General features: G+C 39.0%; 1 protein-coding gene across 7 annotated transcripts in view; it reads right to left on the reverse strand.

The window, feature by feature from the left end:
• The window catches only part of EFCAB11 (EF-hand calcium binding domain 11), a 216,609-nt gene that overhangs the window by 83,847 nt on the left and 105,757 nt on the right, over nucleotides 1-27,005 (reverse strand). For 2 of the 7 annotated variants that reach the window (XR_013160419.1, XR_013160420.1), the window contains exon 6: nucleotides 969-2,603. The exons of 3 other annotated variants lie outside the window; for them this stretch is intronic. The gene's annotated coding sequence lies outside the window, so the exon portion shown is untranslated. The remainder of the gene's footprint in view (nucleotides 1-968; nucleotides 2,604-27,005) is intronic. 2 more of the 7 variants (XR_013160422.1, XR_013160421.1) reach the window with 2 other exon arrangements.

A 27,005-nucleotide genomic window follows, 5' to 3' on the forward strand; every position in this document is an offset into this window, starting at 1 on the left:
GAAATGAGCCTAGGACTTTTATATTCTTCCCTACCAATCCCAGAAACAGGATCCTGAGAAATAGCTGAATCTATCAGATTTCTTGGACACTATTTAAATAATATATCACTTTCCAAGAGGAGTGTTTATGCCCTAATGGGGAGGAATTTCTTTAGACATAAACATCTGGCTTATTAACAATGAGTTATAAAAGATCTAGTGTTGTTAGATGGGATTTGGAACCATAATTCCATGCTTAAAGTCCCTTCAACTCCTTAACTCTGATAGCCTTTATCTCTACTGTGTTTAAAGCACTGACTGCCCTTGTCAACTGCAGAACTTCTACATATATATATATGACTTGTTCAATGTCAATATTCCATTCACTGTGCCCAACTCTCCATTCTGTATTGCCATTTATTCCTAACTTCCCTTAAGCACCTTTGAGACTCCTAGGACTTTGACCATTCCATGTTCTATCTACGAATCTCCTTCTGGTTTTGCTTATTCTCTATGTGGCCTGGAGCACATGGTGCCACACGTTTAGTCACACTAACTGGCATCCTCAGTTCTCTGCCTCTTTGCTTTTCTATCACACCCAGCCTAGAAACGCAAATCTTAGATCAATCCAGCCATCATTTTACCATTCTTTCCACTTATAAGGGGACTCAGTTCCTTCAAACACATTCCTACAACCTTCACTTCTACTCACTATTTCTTCCCAATATATAAATGTTCTTAAATATCTCCTAGATTCCAAGTTGCTTCTCGGGTCTCTTATTCTTAAAAAGTAGTTCAACCTTTTGTTGGCGCCTTAATTTAGAAATTTTCACGGCCTTAGAACTGTAAACTTGCAGCTTAATAAATTCCCCTTTAAAAAAAGTAGAACAATGTTAACACTCAATATTAGCCTTTGTTGTCATGACAAGATTCTCTACCTAAGTTTTCCAAAGCAACTCAAACTCCATATATTAAAAAAATCAACTTACCATCCTCATGCTCCTCCTCCATAGTAATAATCAGCATAACTTCTCTCTCTCAAGGATTAATTTTTTATTATCTTTTAAGGTAGTGGCTCCATTAACATAATAAGAAACTGAGGCTTCGAGAAGTTTATTACTCTGTTAGAACTCTGCTAGAAATGACAGGAAAATGACAGGATTCAAACCCTGGTTTTGCAGACTTTAAAGTTCATGCTGCCTAACACTAATGTGTGACTTTGGTGTTCAGTTCTCAAGCCAAAACCTGGGACATTTATTTTGGATTTCTTCCTTCTCACTCAGATACAGTTATCTATTCAGCTACATCTGGCAAACCAGCTCTCCTGTTTTTATTTAAAAATTCTCTGATTCATAATGTTTGGCAATTTCAAGATATCAAGGTGCCATTACCGGCTTGAGAGCCTATATGAACCAGTTCAGCATATCACAGGGTCCAATAAGCCTCCAAATCCTGTTAATTTGGATCTGGATGATTTAACTGAAAGCAATTTTCCAAAAACAACTTAATCCAAAGGAAGTTGGTAAAAACAACAATTAATCCTACTGTGGGGTAATATATAATAATCTGTCTAGTGGACATGATTATGTCTTTTGTCATCTTTCTATTCTCAGCATCTCTAAAACAGCACTACCCCGAAGTATAGTCTGCAGATTGACAACATCAATACTATTTGGGAGCTTGGTAGATAGGCAAATTTTCAGGCCCCACTACAATATCTACTGAATCAGAAACTCTGAGAATGGGGCCCAGGAATGATGCTTTAAAATCACCACCAGGCAATTCTTATACTCCTAAAGTTTGAGAAGGGTGCTCTCGACGATGATTAATGTTGGCTGGATGAATGGATAAATGATAAAAAACTTGGGACATTTCTTTACATTTTAAAACCTGCCTCCATTCCAAGCTGCTTTTGCTTTTGAATTTGAAAATCACGTTTATATATACATAATAACCGATGTTGTCAAAATGTCAAGTGGAATTTTACGTAATTGGTTGGTCATTGTAGGGCATTTAACTTTCACCTCTAAAAAGAGTCAGTTAAAGGATTTCATTCTACAGGACTTCATATATTATTAGTTAGTTGTTTAGTGCTTCTTGGGGCTTGTTAATCTGATTTGCATCATAATTCCTAATTCTGGAAGGAGACATGGAATGCTAGGAAGTTAAATGCTCAGTATCTTGCCTAGGACCACACAACAATTTAATGGGAGGCCTAGGTTCGGTCTGAACCAAAATCAGAATTTCAATCTGTTGTTTAGTCCACTGAGTCACAGTGCCACTCTCCCTTTAGTTATATTACAGTAATTAACTCGGTGGAGAGACCTTGGAAGGTTACTGTAAACACTTTATTTTGTAGGCAGGCAATTAAATGTGTAAAGGCCCCTACCCTCCATCTGATCATTACCTGAAGGACATTCCTATTCGGCTAGGTGTGATTTGTTGGTGCTGTAATATAGGCAAGCTTTTTACTTCTCCCTCTGTAGCTGCTGAAAAATCTTGGCTCACACCCAAATGCCCCACTTGGGTTTTGTTCAGGAAAGATTTCTTCCAGCTGCTTTATTTGTTCCACGATTACATGTATGAGCTTCCAGAGTATACAAGATCACAAGTCAAATGAAAGGCTTCAGTTCCCAGTGCACATAAAGAGACAAAATTTGAAACCAAGGAAACAAAACATGACTAAATGAAGGGCTAAGTATAAATGAGACTGAATAGAATTCCTACTGAAAGGTCAGCACATGCTAAAATGCTAAAGGAAAATAGACATTGTAGGGTAATCATAGTATTTTTGTGCTATATTTATGGTCACGTTTCAAAAGGATTCAGACTTTCCCTTTAGCATTAACAATTTGGGGCAAAAGCAAGCTGATAGAAACGGAAAGCAAATTCATATTTATAAATAACCAAAAACAACCACAGGGCTTCCATTTTAAGAACTGAAAGAATATATCTAAAAATGAAATTTGGGCATCCCTGGAGACTGGTCCTTATTCAAGTCGAGAGATAGGGAATCAGGACAAAGAGTTGCAGGTCTAAAGGGAAAACTCTGATGTGAAAGGAAAGGAGGTGAACAGTTACTATGACAGACGGAAGAGAAACTGAAGAACATGCAGATAACTTACAGGTCATAGGGCATGAGAGGAAGATAACCTTTTATGTGAAAATGGAGTTTGCCAAAGTTTATCAACAAATGCCAGAGTATTTAGAAATTTAAGAAGCAAAAATCTGAGGTTCCATAGATTTCAAAATATATCCTGGAAAGCATTTAAAAGTAGATAGAGTAGCTTAGCATCAGCCAAGCTTCAAACATACAATATGCATTTATTAGTTGTGATTAAGTTTTAGGATTGGTGAGAATACAGTCCTAAACATCACAAATGGGACAACTGGCCTATATAAAGAAGATTAAACATGATGAAATCTTCTGAAAGCTACGCATAAACAGTGAACATCCTTTTATCTTAAGCAATCTGGACCAACAGTCAATTGGTTTATTTTTAAAAGTTGGTTAAAAAGGGGAAAACACACACACAAATGATGTACACTGTTATGGCTGCTGTGGTGTGCCATTTGGCTCCCCCAGCTACTGGAAATGTTACCTGCTGATGGTACATAGCTGTGAACTTCTTGGGAATCGCTCTCCGCCAAAGGGAATTGTCTTGCTCAAGGTCAGGCCCCTTCCTCTCCAGTGTCTGGTCAACGCAGAGGACAAGTATAAATTGCCTCAATCTGCCATATCTCTGAGGGACCATCTAGCAGCAGAGTTGCCAACGGTAGTGGCTGTTGCCAGGGTTTGGAGTTCCACTTTTCCCTCTGCTAGTCCAGTTTTTCTCATTCCCATATATGCCTTGTTTGGAAAGCACTCCCCTGCATACTTCCTGTCTGCAAATCTCCATCTCAGAGTCTGCTTTCTGGGAGCCTAATCTAAGATTAACTGAAAACTTAAAATATAAACATACTTTTATTTCCTGATATTTTGATTTATGTCAAAGCCTTTATCTTTGAAAACTGGTCCAATGATCAGTACGCACTGTTCTCTTCCTTGACCCAACTATATTTAAATATATTAACTTTGATTTCCTGAAATTTAGGATTTAGGATTTCTGAAAGTTTAAAAAAATTATAAACAATTAGAAAACAATCTAGATGAAGAATCCCTCTAGATTTTCTTTATTCTCCTTGCCCACGACAATCTTTAAATCTTTTTTTTTTTTGCATGGGCAGACACTGGGAATCAAACCCAGGTCTCAGGCATGGCAGGTGAGAACTCTGCCACTGAGCCACCGTGGCCCACCCAACGCCAATCTTGAACAGTTATTTCATCCACAGCTAATATGACAGACTTTTTTAATTTACTGAGTAAACTTCAGTCTTTTCAAAGCCTTGAAACTTAATTTTTTTTTTTTTGGCACGGGCAGGCTCAAACTTAATTTTTATAGAAAAAGCAGCTGTCTTTTTGTGCTTATAGTCCATCTGTTTGCTTAATATTTAATTAAATTACATAATTACAATAACGAGTTCAATTGGCATAAAAGGCTTGGGAACAAACACAAACAACAAACAACATAAACAGGTTTGGGAACAAACTCAACTCAGCTAGTTGGAGTAGAAATTCCTGAGTGTAAGAGAGAAGCCTCCAGGTACAATTATTCAAAATGCTGTGGGCATCCGCTGGTGTGCTTTACAGAGGCATCGGAAGCTTCCTTTATTCTGCTGAACTGGTTGAGAGCACTTCTGCTATTGTATAAAACTAGTTACCACTACCACTTATTGAGCACCTTCTATGTACCAGGCATCCTGCTAAGCACCTTCCTTGCATTATTTATCTCAATTTCCACCTCCATGATGCAAATATCATCATTCGTATTATACATATAAGAAAACCTCAGCACAGGGAGGCACTCAACACTCAAGGAATTTACCCAAAGCCATACTGCTAAGAAGAGGAAGAGATCAATGTGACTGCAAAGCCTGTCCTCACTCCACCCGCCACTCTGATTATTAAAATGAATATTTAATAGAAGGAAATAAGAACAGAAACACAGATGGGATCCTTTGTTTTCTATTGGCTTCATACAAAATGACCAAATATGTCACATCTAGTTTTTTTTTCACATCTAGTTTTTTAAAAAGTTTATAATTTAACAAACAAGGGATGCACTTACATATTCACAAGAAAGGAATGTAGGTGGTACAATTTCCAGTTGGTATTTGTTTACACAGGAATGATTTTGGCTAATTAAAGAGAGAGAAGAGTTAGAGAGTATTTGTAAGGAAGGAACTGAAGTCAGACATCTTAATTGTGCTATCAGATTAGCATAAAAAAAGAAAAGCTACAAATGAAAAAGACAAAGTTCGTAGAGTATAATCAAAGCTAAATCTGTTACAATGAAAGATAACTCTTTGAATCAGAAACAGAGGGCTAGCACATCTACAATAGTTCAATCAGATATCAAGTGATTAATCAAAGAGGTCTCATAACAACTAAACATCTGTATCAACATCCATACCAAAAAGCCAAACTACACTATTATTACAAGTATTTTACCAAGAAAATAAGGCAGGAGTTTGTGGTTGCCTGTTAAAAAAATAAATAAATAACATCTCAAAATAGATACAGACAACATTAAAAAAAAAAAAAAAAAGAGTTATATAAGATCCCAAATCATAATGAGAAAGGAGGCTCCCTGTAAAGGCTTATGAAAGGCCTGGACAGAGGGAAGGGCCATTACCCTATAGGACAGTAGACAGCTTCTTTCTATACCAAAAGCAAGAGGCACTCAACTTTCAGCTTCTCGCCCAGGACATTGAAACAGAAGGAGAAATTCCCAACAAGAGTAGCCCAGTGAAAAGAAGACTGTCTAAGCTACTCAGTTCTTTGTACAAACAACCTAGGAACTGAAGATCATCACACATTTGTCTATGACACAAGTTCTCTCAACGATATCCTGGAGCAACTTCTTTCTCACTAAACCATCTGACCTCAAGGCCCAATTCTAGGTGGAATACCTTTCCTGGGTGTTCCACAGCCACCTGAAACACACAGTCCAAATCCACAGCACCGTAAACCCCGTACCTGCTCCTCTTCCTGTGTTCCCTGACAAATGGAAAGGAATCACCATTCATTTGGACATTCAGGCCAGGGACCTAGAAGCCATCCTTGATTCCTCTATCTTCCTCACTGTACATCCTGTTTCCAGGGTTCAATGGATTTAGATGTAAAACATCATATAAGTGTATCCACTCTTCGACTACTACCTTAGTTTAGGGCCAAGACTCTTGGCAATAGTCTGCCGATTACATCCCTACTCTGGTCTTCTGTGATCACTCCTATTGAATGTTTTTTCTAAAAGGCACACCTGATCATGTCATTTTTCTCCTTGGCATGCTTTATTGGTTTCCATCTTTTATGGGATGAAGATCAAACACCTCAGCGTGGCATTCAAGGTCTCTTCTTAGTAGAGACCAGTTTGGCCAGAGGGTCTGATACATGGTCTCCTCATTTAGTGAACTCCAACTTCATATCTAAATACCACATGCAATTCCTGTTTCAACCAGGATAGATCCTCTCAGGGGAAATGGGAAAGGAGAAAAGGAACTTTCCCTTAGCATTTTAGGTGTGAGGAATTTTTAGTATTCCATTTAGAGAATGAAGATAATTAAGTAAAACCATTTTGTAGCCTGAATATAATCAGCCAGCTTAATTTCAATACTCTTTTATCCCATCAACAGTCTGTTTCTTTCTGACAGTCTTTCTTAAACTATGGTGCTTCATTCCAGTAAATACAGAAATGACTCCTAAATAATTTTTCCCAGCTGAGATCTACAAGGAAGCTACTTGGGCCTCTCCACACAGTTCCCTCCTAGAGTCTTCCTGAGAGCATGTGTGCTGAAGCAGAAAATACAGGTCTGACTTTGAATCCCAAAAAACTCTGCCACTTTACTAGCTATGTGTGCCAGTCAAGTTACAGAGTCCTCAGAGTATTATGTTTCTTACAGAGAAAAAGAAGATAATGGTATTCACTCATGGGCTTGTTAAACTCAACAGTAAATACCTAAAACCAACTAAGGGCCAGGTACTGCCTTGAACACCTGGAAGGATTCAAAGAAGAGATTCAGAGCCCTGCCCCCAAGGCACTTCCAGTCTAGTGGGACAGAGAGATACAAACCAAAATCGTGGCGAGTGCTATAAGGATGTGGAAGAGTATGTGGCAGAAGGAAGGCAGGATGATGGGGAAGAATTGAGTGAGAACTTATCTGTAAAGAGAAAATGTATATAAAAACACTATGCCCAATGTGTGGCTCACTTAACTAAATGCCTTTTTGTTGATTTTTTTAAAAAAAAACCCTTTGGGCTTACAGCTATTAATGACTTTGCCTTTCTCCTGTCTTCCTGAAAGTTCTATATAAAATCACCAATGGTCATTGGTTCCCTATAATGCTTTTGTCAGATGCTTCTTCTGAAGGTTTGTTTTCTCTAGCATCTGTCCTGCTAATCATCCATGAATGCTATGTCATTGTGCCCACCGTTCCTGGCAGAAATGGGACAGGTTTCTTAAATTTTTTTCTACCTTCATTAAGAAGCCTTCTCAGAGAAGCTAAGTTCTGAATTGTATGCTGGACAGGAAGTGTTGGTAATCTGTGACACAGAAAAAATGGCATCTTTTGGTTCTATACAACATGATTTTTTAGTACCCTATACAAAACAATAAAAAGGAAGTGGATATCAGAGATACTGAAGTAGAAACCAGAAATTCTAATAACCAACTTTTATTGATGGATAAGCACTAAATAAATAATGGATCTCAGGAGCTTTCAGATCCTGGACAAAACTTCTAAGGTAGCAAAGTGTGTTTTATCTTTTAGACTACGGTGGTTTTAAAATCTGTCCACAAATTCTTAGATGTCCTTCCTTCAAGAGATGGAGTCTAAACTCCCATTCTCTTCAGTGTGATATTGTGGCACCTTCCATGCTCTCCCTCTCTTTGATCACTCACTTCGGGGGAAGCCAGCTGCCATGCTGTGAAGACCCTCAAGCAGCCCTGTTGAGCGGGTCAATCAACCAGGGCTAATTCGCCAGGTATCTGCATGAACTACTTGGAAAGCAGATCCTCCAGCCCCAGTCAGCCTTCATATGATGGCAGCTCTGGCCAACATCCTGATGGAATCTCGTGAGAGGACATGAACCAGAATAACCTGGCAAAGCCACTCCAAGACTCCCAACCTGCAGACACCACCTGAATGTTTGTTGCTTTAAAAGCTGTTAAGAAAGAGATACCTAATACATATGCCAGCAGTGTATTAGTGATAAGATTTAGATTCAGGATAGCATAATATTCTTATTTAAAAACAATTCCCTTAATTTCTTTTCTCTAGAGCATATAAGTACAATGTACACAATTTTAGGTTGTGAGACAACACAGAGGTAAGGCTGGTTTTGCTATTCTGTCCCTTCACCTCACATCTCTCACCTCCAAAAAACTGTATTTTACAATACTGGAATTATAATGACTAAAAAGAGTGACGGATTGTGACTTCTGAAAAATAAGGTATATGGGAAGGCAGTAATAATGAAAGCAAACTTACAACAGAATTGTAAAAATCAGGCAAATAAAGCAAAGTAGTCCCAATCACAATTATTAGAAAACAAATAATGAGTTTTGAATTTTACTGGAACTGGTAGTTTTATGAGTTGGGTACTTAAATAACTTTTCTCACTGATTTAAAAAATGTGGGTAGTATGAAATCAAACTTAAAGATGCAAGGTGTTATATCTGCAAACAAGAAAGGGCATTTTATTCATTTATTATTTATTGTTTTTCTCAAAATTTAGATTCATGCATGCACAAATATTTATTGTATATCTAATATCTGAGAGAATTTATCCTAAAACCTGGGAATGAAAGGATGAAAACAATTATCTGTGTTATCAAGGAACTTGCAGAGAATAGATTAGAGCTTCTCATCTGAGCATAAACTATGGGAATATTTTAAAAAATGAATATATAAGCCTATTTCTAGTAACTTGTATACTAAAGGTAGGAAACTAAGACCTAGAAATCCATTTTTAAAAAACTTGTAATTGATTTTGATGCTAATTCAGGGTGCTGAACCACAAGGGCAATAATACAATACAGCCTATGTACTTGAACATCAAATATTTACTGAGCATCTGATCTGTACCAGATGCTGGGTGCTGAAGATACCACTGCATGCCAGAAAATAGGTGATGTGAGCTGAGGTTGGAAGGATATGAGAGTCAGCCAAATGTTGGGGGAGAAGAGCATGTTCCCTCATAAGCAGAGGATGCAGCACATTTTAGAGAACAGGGAGGGGAGAGCACATAAAGAACAAGTCAATCATATCTTAAAATGTGGAATCATACTGAATGCTAGACTTGGTTAGTCAGTTAAAGGATAAAATAGTATACCCATGGATTTCAAGCTATTTTATTTGAAAAAGACTTAACTGATCTAATACAATCCTCTCACTTCATAGCTGAGAAACTCGAGGATGACTTTCCCAAGGTCATGCAACAAAGAAGTGAATGGACTCCTGTTCTGACGTACAGTTTTCCTAGACTGGATTCTCTTAAGAGTAAAATATGTTTTTACAAACAAGAACAAGACCAAAGAATATTACTCAATCATTTCTAAGAGCTTATGTTGTCACTATAGGCATTCTATCTCAGGAGTTATCAATCTGGGGTATTTTTGAAAAAGATATAATCAACCAAGAAAAAAACAAGGTAATGCAAAAAATGTCTTTGAAGCTATTTTGGTTGCTACTGTTGGAAAAGGTTTGAATTTAAACTCTAGTAAACATAAAATAAGCTCACAGAAAATACTAGTTTTGGAATCTGAATCAATGACCTAGAAATAAATCCCAGAGAGGGATAAGTGAAATTTTGAAAGAGTAGAATCAAAAATATAAAAATGCTATTTCCAAGTGGTTTGTAAAAATAATGTTTTGGGGTTACAATGTGGAAATAGGTACATTTTAAATCTACAGGTATAAATAATATACTGGCATTTTATTGTACAATGCTAGTCGGTTGAGGAGTGGATTTCCTTCAAAGAGGTTTATTACTAGAAGTAACTAAAGGATCTTGTTTTACAGTCTCAACTATACCACAGATTCATCCCTTTTCACAGGGTCTATGCCATACAGCTTCCACTTCCACCAGTTATCTGAAGTTACTCAAGGGTAAAAGCATGTCCTGCTCCTGCACAAGACTGAACACAGACCTCCTATATCTTGGCTTCACTGTACACCCTGCCTTCTTGAAATACTGCGGAATTTGTAAGAGTTCTCTAGAGAAACAGAACCAACAGGATATATATGTAAATATGAGATTTATAAAGGTGTCTAATGCAACTGTGGGAACGGAACGGTCCAAAATCAATAGACAGGAAGAGTCAGAGAAGGGGCAGCTCTGATGAAGGGTCTGGACGAATAGGAGAGACCCGTTGGCTGAAGAAGCAGTGAAAAAGTATCTCTTCACCCCTAAAAGTCTTTAACTGATGGGCTTATGTCAGTGGTGGGAGGCTTGCCTTAGCTGATACTGATGTAATCAGCCACAGATGCAATCAACTGACTGATGATTTAATATGCCAGCCTTTCACTTTATCAACCAGCCATGAAATATCCTTACAGCAATGGTGAGGCCAGTGCTTACCTGACCAAACAATAGGGTATCATCACTTGGCCACGCTGACACCAGAACCTAACCATCACATGTATAGTTTGCAACTTGGTAGCCATACATATCACCTGGAAACATCCAACTAGAACATAACAGACATGTTTCACCTAAAATACTCAACTAAAATTCTGCGTACAACGGAAAATGCACTATATCTCTCCAGAACAGGATGCAAGTCCTTAGGTAACATTCACTATTAAACTTCATTTCCTATGAACTAAATACCATAACATAAAAAAACACAACTTATGTCATATGATAAGAGGAAAACAAGATATTTGTTCATGTACAAATGCAAGAATACTCATAACAAAACAGGGAGGAAATATTCAAACAATCACAGTTTTCATTTCTGTAACTGGTCACATGGTCATAGTTCATATTTATCACTACCTTCTTCTACTATCCATTCCATGTTTCCTTTGCCTTCAGCAAGCACTTCACCCAGTCGTGGTTCTTTGCCAGGTGGGGTGACCCTAACCTTCATTCCTGAACTATCCTGCTAGTAGATAGGCCTTTGGTAGTCCTGCGTGGATTATTGCAGTTTTCCATTGACTTTAATCACACGGTATGGTAGTACTAAGAGATGTCCTAGGTCCTAGGGGATCTCTTGTATTCCAGGAAAACTCTTCTTTACCTCCATTATGTAGTTGCAGTTCTATTTCCCTTGAATAGTCAGGATGAATCACCCCCGACAGAAAAGTAATGCCCTTTTGTGACTGCTGATTCAGTGGTATGAGAAGCTAAAAGTGGCCCAGTGGCAAGTCTGAATTTCCAGTTCTGTGGAATCATTTTTGTATCTCCTGGTAGGAGCATTCCTCCTTTTGGAACTAAGACCTACAGACCAGCAGAGCTTCAGGTTTCCGAGACAGGAAGCAAAAATTTTCCTAGTGGATCACTAGGGATGATGGTGAATTGTGCCACTCCCATTTCCACCCATTTCCTGGACCTGTGAATCCTCGCTGTGGGAGAAACAGTACCACAGAGTGGATGCTGATTCAAAACATACACAACCTCTTGGAGAACAATGCTCCAGCCCTGCAAATTATTGCCACCTAGTCGGCATCGTAATTAGGTCTTCAAAAGGTCATTCTACCATTCTATCAACCCAGCTGCCTCTGGATGATGGAAAACATGGCAAGACCAGAGAATTTCATGAGCATGTCCCATTCCAACACTTCATTTGCTGTGAAGTGTGTTCCTTGATTAGAAGCAATGTGTGGAGTACCATGATGGTGGATAAGGCATTCTGTAAGTCCAGGGATGATAGTTTTTGCAGAAGCATTGCTTGCAGGGAAGGCAAATCCATATTCAGAGTATGTGTTTACTCCATTTAGAACTAATTGCTACCCTTTCCATGATGAAATTGGTCCAATGTAATCAACCTGCCCCCAGGTAGCAAGCTGATCATCTTGGGGAACAGTGCCATTTCAGGGACTGAGTGTGGGTCTCTGCTGCTAGCAGATTGGAACCTGGCAGCGGCCGTAACCAGGTCTGCCTTGGTGAGTGGGAGTCCATGTTGCTGAGCCCATGTATAACCTCCATCCCTACCACCATCAACACTTTGTTCATGAGCTCATTGTGCAATGGCATTAGTGGTGGAGGAAAGAGGATGACTTGTATCCACAGGGCAGGTCATCTTATCGACTCGATTATTAAAACCTTCCTCTGCTGAAGTCACCCTCTGGTGAGCATTCACATGGGACACAAATATCTTCATGTTCCTTGCCCACTCAGAAAGGTCTATCTAGATACCTCTTCCCCAGACCTCTTTGTCACCAATTTTCCAATTATGCTCCTTCCAAGTCCCTGACCATCCACCCAAACCATTAGCAACAGTCCATGGGTCAGTCTAAAAATGCAACTCTGGCCAGTTCTCCTTCCAAGCAAAATGATCAACCAGTCTACTGCTCGAAGTTCTGCCCACCGGGAGGATTTCCCCTCACCACTGTCCTTTAAGGACATCCCACAGAAAGGGGCTGTAATGCTGCAGCTGTCCACTTCCGGGTAGTCCCTGCATATTGTGCAGAATCATCTATAAATCAGGCCAGAGTTTTCTCTTCCTCAACTGACTGTAAGGAACTCCACAAGAAGCCATAGTTCTGATCTGGGAAAGAGAAGGTAACGTGTCAGGAATAGGGGCTATCAGCATTGGAGCGATTTCCTCATGTAACTGCTCAAGCCCTATTCTGATGAAGTGCTGCTATGCATACCCGACATGATGGCTTGATGGGTCAGACAACACCCTACTCATGATAGGTAACTCAGATCTCATAGTAACTTGGTGGTCTATGGTTAAGCATTCAGTCTCTACTAAGACCCAGGTAGCACGTTAAAAGCTGTTTCTCAAAAGGAGAATAGTTATCTACAGTGAATGATAAGGTTTGCTCCAAAATCTTGAGTCTGCATTGTGATTCTCTTATAAGGGGCCTGCCAAAGGCTAGAGATAGCATTTCTATGTGCCACTGACACTTCTAGCATCATTGGATCTGCTGGATCATATGGCCCAAGCAGCAGCTTGCACAACACCCTGGATATGTCACAGAGCCTCCTCTTATTCTGGTCCCCACACAAAACTAACAGCTTTTCTGGTCACGTGGTAAATGGGCCAGAGTAGCACACCCATATGAGGAATATGTTGTCTCCAAAATCCAAACTAGCCTACTAGCCATTGTGCCTCTTTTTTGGTCATAGGAGAGGCCAGATGCAACTGTTTATCTTTTACTTTAGAATGGATATCTCAACATGCCCCACACCACTGGGCACCTAGAAATTTCACCAAGGTGGAAGGACCCTGTATTTCGATTTATCTCCCATCCTCTGACACACAAACGCCTTACCAATAAGTCAAGAATAGTTGTTATGTCTTTCTCACTGGGTCCAATCAGCATGATATCATCAATATAATGGACCAGTGTGATGTCTTGTGGGAAGGGGAAATGATCAAGGTCCCTGCAGACAAGATTGTAACACAGGACTGCAGGGTTGATATATTCCTGAGGCAGGAAAGTGAAGGTATACTGCTGGCCTTGTCAGCTGATTGCAAATTGTTTCTGGTGGTCCTTACTGACAGCTATTGAGCATAAAGCATTTCCCAGATCAATACTTGCATACCAGGTAGCAGGTGATGTGTTGATTTGTTCAAACAACGATACCACATCTGGAACAGCAGCTGCAATTGGAGTCACCACCTGGTTAAGTTTACAATAATCCACTGTCATCCCCTAAAACCCATTTGTTTTCTGTACAGGCCAAATAGGAGAATGAAATGGGGATGTGATAGGAATCACCATCCCTGCATCCTTCAAGTCCTTAAGAGTGGTGGCACTAATCTCTGCAGTCCCTCCAGGAATACAGTATTGTTTCTGATGCACTATTTTGCTAGGTAGGGGCAGTTCTAGTGGCTTCCATTTGGCCTTTCCTACCATAACAGCCCTCATTTGATGAGTCAGAAAACCAGTGTAGGGATTCTGCCAGTTGCTGAATATGTCTATTCCAATTATGCATTCTGGCACTGGGGAAAGAAACACAGAATGCGCCTGGGGACCCACTGGGCCCACTATGAGATAGACCTAAAACACCTGACATCCATAAGCCCCTACTCTGACTGGTAGACCAGAGTGATGTTTTGGGTCTCCTGGAATTAGTGTCACTTCTGAGCCAGTGTCTAATAATCCCTGAAGTATCTGATCAATTCCTTTTCCCCACTACACAGTCACCCTGGTAAAAGGCTATAGGTCTCCTTGGGGAAGGCTAGGAGAAAGGTTAACAATGCAAATCTTGTGTAAAAGGGTCCTTCCCCAAATGTACCCAGCCCTCCCCTCATTCAAAGGGCTCTGGGTCTATAAACTGTCTCATATGTGGGAATAGATTAAGGGGCTGTAACTTTCTGTTTTTACAGTTCAAGTTAGACTTCTGTTCACTTGACCTAGAATCCTGCTTATATAGCTCAAACAAGAACTTAGTGGCCTGCCCATCTATTTTACTTCTAGGTACCCCATGGTCTAGCAGCTAATGCCAAAAGTGTCTGCAAGTTATTATTTTGACTGCTACTTTGAGTCTGTTCCCCATTATGGCAGCCATGCCTCCTTGTCTCTGGTGATTAACTGTTGCCACATGACTTCTGCCAACTCAGGATCCAATCACCCCCATTCTGTTTAAGGATTCCAGCTCAGTGACAGCGGTTCACATGGCAATATCTGACCTACAGAGAAGGATGACTACAGAGCTCTTCAGGGATGATGGAACTAGTCTCACAAATTTACTTCTCAAGGTTCTGGTGGAAGATGTATCCTCTGGACATTCCTGTGGTGTGTGAGCAGATTTCCATGTTAAATCTACTCTAACATTCCAATCTCTCTAATCCTCTGGATTCCTTCATTTACATTATACTAGGGCAGTTTTGGCATTTCAACCTCAGGTAATGTTGGCCACCTTTTGATCTATGTTTCAGCCAACCATCCAAACAAACTGTTAATGTGCTTTTTAACCCCTTGAGCTACAACAGTGAATGCAGAATCTGTGCTTGGTAGGCCCATATCAATAAATTCAGCTTGATTCAACTTTATATTCCTTCCTCCATTTTCCCATATCCTTAATATCCATTCCCACACATATTCCCCTGATTTCTGTCTATGCATATTAGAAAACTCACACAGGTCTTTTGAAGTACAGTGTACCTCCTCATGGGTCACATTTTGTACCTCACCTTTCAGGGCCTGTTGAGATTTTAGTCTACTTATAGGTCTTGAAGAAAAGAGTGGTAGGAGAGGTGGGTCATGAAAAAAAACAGAAGTGTCTTTCAAGCCAATTACTTCAAGGCATTCCATTACAGTTTTATCTGGTGAAACAGGATTAGTCAGTCCAGCAGAGGACTGAGGACTGTTTCCCCAGGGGTTGTGGTTATAGGGTTAGCAGGCACTGAAGGGTTAATTTCTTTTGGTGGAGGTTGGTTGGCACACTCCTCCGGGTGGACTGGAGTCTGGGAAGCTGATTTCTCAAGGCAGGCTGGGGTTGGAAAGCTCTTTCCTCAGGGCAGTCCATTACAGGTCTATCTAGCAAAGGCTCAGCAGATTCCAGGGATTTCATATTCCCATCATCATCATTATCAAACCATATATTCCCATTCCATGTTTCAGAATAGAATGTTTCCCATTCTATTCCAACCAAGCCCTTACTTTAACAGCAGACACCCTGCACAGTTGAGATGTTAGTTTACATTTTAAATCTGCTACTCATACAATGAGGCTCTGTGTCTGGTTTTCAGAGATATCAAGTCTGTGACCACAGCAAATATGATTTCCTTTCAGAGCAAACATGGAAACTTTTACACCGTTCACGCAGTGCTTACATTGCAAATTTGAAGGCTTCAGCTCATTCCTTTAGCTCATCACTGTATCCACAACCAGCCAATATCATCATACCTCACAATTTTCCATAAAGGTTTCAAAAACATTCTCAGCCAGAGCCTTGTCTCATATAAGCATATGATTAGCAGAATCTACTGGTGATATTTTGAATATCTCTCTTGGCAACTCACGCTATGGACTGTCAGTGCCATCTTGATTATTGGAAACAGAGTCATTAGTGCCTCTGAGTCTAATCAGAGTAGAAAATCAATAGTAAAAACCCATAATAAAGATTCTGTTTCTCAAGAACTACTCCTGGTACCAAGCTGTTTTATTCAGGTTTCTCTAGAGAAACAGAACCGAGAGGTGATATCTGTAAAGATGAGATTTATAAAGGTGTCTCACACAACTATGGGAATAGAAGAGTACAAAATCCATAGGAAAAGCTGTTAAGCTGGAAGCTGAGGAAGGGTCTGGACAAACTCCACAAGAGAGGTGGGAGGCACACCTTAGTTGATTGCAGATGTAATCAGCCACAGATTGATTTAGTATACCAGCCTTTCAGTTTATCAACCAGCCACAAAATATACTTGCAGTAATGGTCAGGCCAGTGCTTGCCTGACCAGACAACTGGGCATCATCACTTGGTCAAGCTGACTCCTCTGGGCAGACTGGAGTCTGGGAAGCTATCTCCTCAAGGCAGGCTAACCATCACTACTACTTTCCCTTTGCTTCCATAAAACCATAGGTTCCTGGCTTTCCTCTGACCATTCCTTGTCTGGCTTTTCCTCCTAAATATGGGCATCCTATAAAGGATCTGTCTGTTACATTTCTCTTTCTAATCCTTCACTTACACTAACACTAACATGACACTGTTTTTCTCCTACTCATATAGGCTTTCATCTTTGGAGCTAACCTTAATGGTTCACTTTGCATTGTTTCCCAAAATTCAATCGGCCAACTGATTCTTACTCTGTAACATTTCTGAGATTTGGCCTTCTCTTCACATATTCATCTGCTTTACTCTAGTAACAGGACTTCACTGATTACTAGCTGGTCAGCTACAATGGCTTCTTGTACACCAGTCTCTTCATTCCCTGGTATATCTTACAGTCAGACGAATAACTGTTTCATGTTCCTTCCTTCCTCATTCAAAAATTCAACAGAACATATCCTCATGAATCCAACCTCAGTGGCCCTTAACTGAAATGGCTTTCCCCTTTGCAAGCCAAATCTGATACCTTCCTTCTTTAAGATCCAACATGAAATTCAATCTTTGAAGATGCGTTTCCAACCTAACCTCTTCCACAGTGATTTTTAATTTCCTCAGCAGTCACATCTGGACGACACTGTCTCACACTCGGTTGTTGCAATAAAGGGTAATTCTTGCAGTGACCACCATAATGGGCAGTGCTGGCAGAAGGGTTTCCATAAATGTCCACTGAATTATACTGCAGCTATGCCAAAGTTGAATTTTAATTATATAAAGACATAGGGAAAACAGAAATCACATCTTGCTTAAACTGCAACAGCTATTACTTTAATTTGTTAAACTATAATAACAGAAATAGATATCTACTAAAAGCATTTTTTAATATTAGAAAATCACTGGAACAAAATTCTTTAAATATTCTTGTTAGTTTTCTCTCCTCTAATGCTTTAGATGGATTTTATCACTCTGAATATAAAGGAGCCTTTTGGCATCTGAGGAGCTAAGGATTGATGACAATGGGCAGAGTCAAATATGTGGAGGATGAAATGTGTCCAAAAAACTGTGGGTCAGAGAGATATTTTCCAAATGGGAAATGAATTCTGACAGGAAGTTGCCTACTGGGAAATGAAGGAAGGCTCTGAAAAGCTAGTAATCATGATCAAATTTTAGTTGTGTTGACTAGTCTGAAATATACATGTGGAATCTACAATCTGTAAGTTGTTTTGACAAGAACTTAATTATGCAGAAGAGGAACCTGAAGATCTTTTAAAATTTGAGCAGCCACAGCATCAAACATGTTTGTGTGTCACAAATTAGACTGTCTTACAAAATAACTAATGTTCAAAAGTACTTTCTTAGGCATATAAGTCTTATCTCCTTCACACCAAGGTTAGCTCCTGGCTAGACAAAAGTACATAATAAAGATAGATTCTTCAAAATCACATGTGAAAAGTAAAATCATCTACTTGTATCTAATTTCCTCTGTATTCTTCCTTTCTATTCATATGTGAAATGTTGCTTTTCATTCATTTGCTAAACATTTATTGGGCATCTTTTACATGTCAGGCACTGTCCAAAGCTCCAGGGGTTCAATGATTCCTGTCCAAAAGGAATTCACAATCAGACAGGGGAACTTACATGCTTGGTGGAAAGACACGAATAGCAAGGGTCAGAATATAATAAAAGGAGAGTATGCTGGTTTGAATCTGCTATGGACCACAGAAAAGCCATGTCTTTTAGTCCTCATTCAATATTGCTGTGTGGGAGCTTTTTGATCGTTCCAATGGAGACGTGACCCACCCAATTGTGGGTAGTAACTTTTGATTAGATGGTTTCCATGGAGATGTGTTTCCACCCGTTCAAGGTGGGGTGGCTTACTAGAGCCGTTTAAGAGGGAACCATTTTGGAAAAGATTCAGAACCCACCCAGTCAGAGACTTTTGAAGATGAAGAACAAAAATGCTTCCAGGGGAGCTTCATGAAACAAGAAGCCCAGAGAGAAAGCTAGCAGACATTGCCATGTTCACCAGGTGCTTTTCTAGTTGAGAAAGAAACCCTGAATGTCATCAACCTTCTTGAACCAAGATATCTTTCCCTGGATGCCTTAGATTGGAATTTTTTTTTGCATGGGCAGGCAGCGGGAAAGACTGGACATTTTTATAGCCTTGCTTTAATTTGGACATTTTCATGGCCTTAGAACTGTAAATGTGCAACTTAATAAATTCCCCCTTTAAAAAGTCATTCTGTTTCTGGTATACTGTAATGCCAGCAGCTTGCAAACTAGAACTGGAAGGAATAACACAAAATGGAAATTTTTAAGCTTGATTCTAAGTTTATTAAAGTAAGAATAATCCAGCAATGCAATATTTAAATAAAGCCAGCTAAGAACTTTACCAACTTGATCATAAATCAATTTCAGAATTTTCTGAAATTCTCATGTCTGAGTGTGTCAAACCAAAAAAGAACAGTAACAGTCCTGAACATTTTAAGATGCTGCAAAACACCGGCTGCACAGAGGGAACATTTTTAGCATCTATAGATAAGAAATTGTCCCTACACTTATTTTTTAAGATATAACTGTTGGAATTTTTATTTCCTAGTTTTTGGCAAAATTTTCTTCATCATTATAAAGGAAATATAGGGTTATGTTAATTACTACATCATTATAAAATAGTGATGCTAGAAGAGTAACATGGAATCACAGAAATTTTGGAAAATACACAAATGATCAGAAGCCAAATCCTAAAATTCTAGAAGAAATATTACACAATAAAGAAAATCTAGGAATTAAACAACATGCTGTACTGATTTTAGGGAAAATAGAAGAAAATGCAACTGTCAAAACCAGCTTCCTTGGCTACCTGAAAAGCTCTCTCTCCCCTTTCCTCAGCACTGTCTGAGCTTTTCCCAGCCTCTTCAGGCCCTCCCCTTTCCCCTAGAACCCAGCATCTGTTCTCCTTTCTGAACTCATTATCTTACCCACAGGGCACTAGGCACGGAATAACGTGCTACTATTTATTTTCCATGCATTTGCTTTTGTTCCCCAATAGATCATATACTGTTACTTAAGGACAGGAAGTATGCCTTCTATTTCTCTGTATTTCCAGCAGTAAATGTTTGTCTTTGATGATGCATCTGCCCACTGGCAGGATACCATCCCCCCTGTCCTCAGTGACTGGTTCCAAGATTATCAGATATTCCTGGCCCTAAGAATTGGTTCAGGGGTGTCACACAATGTAAGGTGGGCCATTCAGGAAGAAGCCCAGGACTTCTGATCCTCCTTCTAAGTAAAGAACCTTTCTCATGTGAGGATGGTGAGGTTGAGAGGGGTGATACCTAGAGTTGCTGCAGTCAGTTTTGAAACCATAATGGAAGTCAGTACAAGATCACAGTGGACATGAAGGGAGGCGAGGAAAAGATGAAAGAATACCAGAGATGAGGAGCCAGAGCCCTGATCCAAAGCCAATTCTTCCTCTGGGCATTTTAGTTTTGAGAACCAAAATATTTCCTTTATTAATGAAGTCAGTCTGAGTTGTAAGCAGCCACATAGCACATCCAAGAGAAGCAACACTCTGATTTAAAATTACGTCACAAAGTTCATACAAGTCCTATCACAGTCTTTCTTGAAATCAGGTACTGATGTAGACTCTGACAAAAGGACCTATGAGTCCTGAGTATCTGAAGGAGGAAGAGATGTCACTAAATGAAGTAAAAAGAATTTTAGAAAAGGAAGGCTGGAGGTATAAAAAAAAATACAATTTCACCTTGATTGTCTGTCAAGGGAAATGAGTTTTAAAAGAGATGAATTCTCCAACTACAGAATTTCAGACAGGGATGATCAGAAAGATATTTTGGAATGGGCACCTCCCAAATTACACTGTTGGGCAGCTGTCCTTTCAATGTTCCTTCAGGTCTTAATTGCTCTCACTAACAGATTTCCCCTCTCTAAACCCTAATTATATGAATAGTCAGGGTCACTCAGTTAAATCTTGTTTAAAATTCTTAAATTCAAAGCCCAAATCTTTGATGTTCACTACCACTGAATCCAAGCCTCTGGCATGGTCTTGGGTGACAGAGCTGTTTCTCTAGCTTCCTTACCCCCATCCCCAGGGCCTCCAGGGCCCACTGGTGCTCTTTCTTCAAGCCTCACCTCCAAGTGCTCATAGGCACCAAGAACTTTTCCCTCCTAGGGTTTTACACACACCATTCCTTTTGCTTAAAATGGAATCCATTCCCTGGCCTTTCCCACCCCCTTCATTTGGTTGACCCTGACTTGATCTTCAGGTCTCTGGTGAAATATTCTTCGTCAGAGAAGCCACATCTGGCCCCCACCTCAATACGGCCTTCCGTTATAATTGGTCATGATATTCTTTGGTTTTCTATCATAGTAGGTAGAAACATTTGTAATATGTTTTTAGTGTAATTATTTACTAGACTGTAAACCTACTTGTGAAGGCAGGAACTATGTCATTCGTTCATCACCAGTTTACAAGGCCGGTATATAATGAAGGCATTTATTTGTTGAAAGACAATGATTTCTAGTCTCTATTTAGTATAACACCTTTGTCTCCTCCTTTAGTTCAGTGTCCATGCTTTATATAGTTAGTCCCTAACTTTAGTACTATCTGATTTACATATAAATTAAACCTACAATTGGTCATTGATGTCCACACCCAATACCCTGGACATTCCCTACCCCTCCACAAGCCTCACTTCCACCAATGGAGCCTGTACTGCTGCCACCACCATGTTAACATATGGCCTTTCCCAGAACTTATGGGTTCAAAAGTAGCACAAAGAAAGAAGTGATAAAAAGCCCAACTGGCATAGAGGAGCTATCCTCAGGGAACAAACTCCATGTAAGGCTGTTTTGCCTCCATGGTGACCCTATTGTTCTAACACAACTTTTCTTGCTCTGTTTTAATTTTTATTTCACTTTATTCTGTATCCTGAATAATCTATACTTGCTTGGATTATTAAGCATTTAATAAGTATTTTGGGAAGGATAATGCAAATACCCCTGGGAGGATCAAGGAACTATCCATTATGTACTTGTTAGTTTGAATTAGTTAAATCAAAAACCTTCCCTACTAACATCTGAGATTGGCTACATTGAGGAAATGTCAGTTTTGATGAGGGGAGGGAAAGGAAAAGGAAGAATCTAGTGTTCTAACTCCCAGTGTCAGGTAGACCAAATAGAGTTAGTTATCCTCCCACATTTCAACCTTGGTGAGGTTACTTCAGTTAAGAAGGTGTGGCCCACCTCCATCAGGATAGTTCTTAATCCTATTACTGGAGTTCTTTGTAAGTGGAGTGAAATTCTGACAGAGAGAAAGCCACAAGAAGCAAGAAGCTGGAAATTTAATGGAACCCAGAAGAGAAAAGAGAGACCAGGAAATACTACCATATGCCTTGCCATGTGACAAACTAAGGACCAAGGATCACTGGCAGCCAGCCCAGAAACACCACACAGCCTTTGGGGGAGAAAGCATCGCCTCGATGATGCCTTGATTTGGACTTTCCTTTAGCCTCAAACCATAAGCTAATAAATTCCTGTTGTTTAAGCCAACCTACTGTATGGTATTTGGTTGAGTAGCCTAAGAAACTAAAACAGGGTCAGTGAGAATACCCAGAGAGAGATGTTCAGTAGGAAGTGAAGATTCAGTTCTGAAGTTCAGAAAACAGGAGAGAGAAATGGAACTGAAATCTTCCACATGGAAGTGCAAGCCATGGCTGTGAATGAAATATCCCAGAGAAGTATTTGGTTAAGAGGAGAAAATTGTAAGGAGCATGCAGACAGAGAGTCATCTACTAAAGTAGGCAGAAAGAAATGGGTTTTAAAGGCAGGGCCAGAACCAGGAAATAGTATTGTCACAGACACCAATGGAGAAGAGTATTTCAAAGACAGAGGGTCAGTACTGAATAGACCAAAGGGCATCCACTGAATTTGATAATTAGGAAATTATTAGTGAACTTAGCAAAATATTTCAATACTAGGTTTAGAAGTGAATAGATTATGGGAAAGTGAAAATGGCAAGCGTAAGTTACTCTTTGAAGACACCTGGTTGAACTAGAACTAGAGTTTTTTGATGCAATGTCCAGAGTGGGTTCTTTTATTATCAATACCTGTGGCTGTGGTGTGTAACGGTGGTAGTGGCAGAGAAGGAAACAGTAGCATTAGGCAGATGGGGCTGTAGTGGTCATATAATAAAGTCAGAGGTTGCTGGGTCTCTTTGATATGTTACCTTCAAGACTTAAACAAACACCATCTTTTCGATGAGTTGTTCCTACTTCCATGGAGGGTGGCTGATTTCGGTTAGAGCAATTCCTGTTCAAAGAATGCTCATGGGTCCAGGTAGCCTATTTGGGGGAAATTCTTAATGGACTTCTCTGCAATGACAGGTAGGTTATTTTCATTTGATAGTATGAAGTGGGGTAAACTGGGTCTGGGGAAAAGAAAAGGGGTATAGTAAATCAAGAAAGACAGCCCTGCCTGTCATGGCTAAATTTAGGTGAACTCAAGTGCTTGCTTATGCAGCTACCCTTCCACCAGACAGCAAGTTCTTGCCTGTAGGGACAGGTCTCATTCTGTGTTGCAACCTAGAGCACCTGGCACAATGCCTGGCACCTAGCAGTAGCCCAATCAGTACTGAATGAAAGCTTTTCCAGGGCTGGGTACAGATAATGGTCCTGGGGCCAGGACTTCATGCCCTGATGCCCAAGGTTCTGCTAACAAGGCACGAATGAGCCCAGTGAGCATCCACAGCTGATGTCTATATCCTCTCAAATGACTAGGAGGGATCAGGGAGGAATATTTAACTGAGATGGTTAGAGACTAACTCTCAGGCTGGGTGGGTGACCAAATTTTTTTTTTTTTTTTTTGCGAGAAGTCATGATTACATCCAGGGCAACATGGTAAAGGGGTCAAAAAGAATTGTTTTTTTCAAAGGGCAGAATAAAGTAGACTGGATGAGGACAGTATCAGATATTGGAAATAGGAAAGCAATACAGAAGAGTGTGACTATGAAATGTTTGTTTGGGGCTTATGGTAAACATTACTTCATCCATTCTAAGACATGTATTCTCACAATTTAAAATCTCTGAAACTGTGATGAATCTTACAATCACTGGTATCTTGGCACTGTGTGATAGTTTAACAGGCACAATTTGATTTTTTTTTCATTAGTGGTGCATATGATGACACAGTAATGTCTCAGACTTAATGAAATATGATCTTTTATTCCATGAAAGGGTGTGGCAGTTTTGATCTGCCTCTTCAATTAAAAGCACCCTGCTTTAGAAATGGGTAAACATTAAGTGCTATCTTAAAAACAGAGTGTTCTCAAAAGGCATCCCCTTCCATATATTCAGACACTGGATATCTATTTTGAGAGCCAACAGTAAACTTGAATTTACCACTTGCAAAATATTGGCAGAAAGCTCTGTTATGCTAAATTGTGAGCCTATGGCACTCAAGTCCCAAAGCTCAATAATGAACAGAGCCTGATTATGACCACTTTTGTTCAATCATTTCCATGTTTATTATTAAAATTGTACTTTCTGTCTAACACTGTAGAATGTCGGTTACTTACTTAGATGGGTGGGGGAAAAAACCCTTGAGATTTTAGTGTTTCAAAAGACAGAACATCAGGAGAAAAATTCCAGTTTGCATGTGGGAGACACTAAAAGATAGTTCTGAGGAATATTTTGAGACAGAGAGCTTTTACCAGATAAGCCCTGTGGTAACTGTGGTATTTGGGGTTTTATTGCTTTCAGTTTTTACAAGGTCAAATCTAAATTCATATATTGGAAATGTATTCTATTTTAAGTGTTGAATATGGGATGAAATGATTTATTTGCTTATTTTTAAATGTGTCTACTGGCCTTCAGAAGCGATTATTTACATAAAGGTGCTTTTGAACTTTACGAACATGTTGGATGCTATTTTAAAGGCATTAGATATGTACAAAACAACAACTCATATCCAAAGTTAAGAAAATGAAAGATGGAAATTACTGCCAAATGTTTTACTAAATCATATCTTTAAAATAACCATTTTCACAGCTCTGTTTTCATCAGACTGCATTAAAATATATTTTCATTAGTTATATAAAGGGTATAGAGTACATATTTGTTAGCAATCAATACCTCTAGTTACAGCAGTCATATTAAAGGTTATTAAAATTCAGTGCCTGAGTGGGCCATGGTGGTTCAGCAGGCAGAGTTCTTGCCTGCCATACCAAAGACCCAGGTTCGAATGCTGGTGCCTGCCCATGCAAAAAATAAAATAAAATAAAAATTCAGTGCCTAATTTCTTAACTGACCAACAGACAACTAACAAATCTGAATATTCATCTTAACGTTCTTTGAGGTCTAAATTCACTTTCCACTTTGGCTTTTCTTATTTTCAAAGCATATGCCTTTTGCTTCCTTTAATTACTTTTTAAAAAAATTTTTAAAATTATTTTTTGTTCTTCCTTTCATGGTCTTTTTTGTTGTTGACTGCTTTTTGCTAAGCAATGTGCACTACATTAGGACATACCTTCACTATCTTAGAACATTGTCTATTTGGTACCATTTTCCTCAATTAACTTAACCTCATCTGAACTGACCCACACTGCATTTCCTGCTTTCTTTTGACCTTTGCTTGTGTCAAAATACGTTCTTTCACCTTCTTGTCCTTTGGTCTTTACTCAATAGTTATTACATTCAATATTTGGCCCCATTTTTTCCCTTATCTTTCATTGCTAATGTTACACTTTCATGGCCAGACTCTTACATTATAAGATCATTATTTTTTCAAGTGTACTCTATCCTACTTTTTCCATTTATATTTAAAGACATTAAAGAGACATTTTAAAATGAAATTTGGGTCACCTTCTATTATTTTTCTTTCATCATTTTTGCTGTTCCCGATGTTCATTCCTTATAGTACTATAGGATCTGTACTGCTCTCTTCCTGACACCTTTTACTTACTTTAATTGTTGTAATATTACCTATGGGATAATCTTACACAATTCCTCAGCTTAAATATGTTCTATTTTTTAATGAGTTACAATTCACTTAATTTATTTAGCTATGGTGAAATAACAACAACAAAACAAAACCAAATACCTCAATTACTTTATAAATACAGACCACAATTTTATTTTACATGCATATCAGAATAAATATTTTTGAAGAACATTAAGAGCACACTTTACCAAACCAATCTAATTTGTAGGCTAACTCAAACTGCTGGGCTCATACAGACTATCATTATGCCTGTAGACAATGAGTTTAAAGTAGGGTGTGGATAGGTTTACAATTCAGGATTACCTGATCTTCACTTGATTTATTAGCACCATAACTTTATAAGGCCTGCTTTTTTCAAATACAGAAAGAGAGATGTCATGCTTCTTCCCCTGTTACAGTATAAAGATCTTATAGAGTTAAGAAGAACTTAAACAAAATACATTATGTATAAACTCTATGGAACATTGTTCTCTAAGAAATGTCAGCTATGTGTATTGGTGTGTGTCTTCTTTTCATATCTGGCCTATTAATAACTTTTAAATTTCCATTCATTATAAATTTTACAAATATGCTTTCTTGATATTTATATATAACTCTTTTCTCTTGAATATTGGACTACATAATCAAATGAAGGTGCTCAATTAATTGATATCATACTTAATGTATTTCAAATTTATTCTCAACAGAGAACTTGCATCCATTTTTCTTTTTCTTTCCAAGAAGGTTTATACTTAGTTGAAAAATAACAACAAAAACTGAATAATAAAATGTAAAAAATAAATATTAATTACTTAACAGAAAATAAATGGTAAAAACATGCTAGCTATGTCTATAAAACTCTACGGCTTACTGAGAGACAGCTATTGTGGCTGTTAAAGTATGCAGGCTTTGGGGCTATCTGCCCACTTTATCTCTGAACTCTGGAGCTAGGCCATCTGTATTTGAATCCTTACTCTACCACTTACATAGGTGTGCACGGAAAGTTACTCAAATCAGTGCTTAACTTTCCCTATCTGTAAAATGAGGAAAGAGAAGAACTTAGCCATAGGCTAAAGGAAGGAACCATTCCCGAACCTCTGCTGCCCTCTTGGCCCTAGGTGATAGCCTCATCACAACCCCTTAGGCTTCCACTCAGTGGGAGAGCCAATGTCCATCAAATCCACTGCTGAGTGGCACCACAGCAAGCACAAAAATATACCTCATCTTCTCCTGTGGCTGCCACAAGCTCTCTATCTATAGCAAC

Source organism: Tamandua tetradactyla, chromosome 12, assembly GCF_023851605.1.
Source record: "Tamandua tetradactyla isolate mTamTet1 chromosome 12, mTamTet1.pri, whole genome shotgun sequence".
NCBI classification, from domain to species: domain Eukaryota; kingdom Metazoa; phylum Chordata; class Mammalia; order Pilosa; family Myrmecophagidae; genus Tamandua; species Tamandua tetradactyla.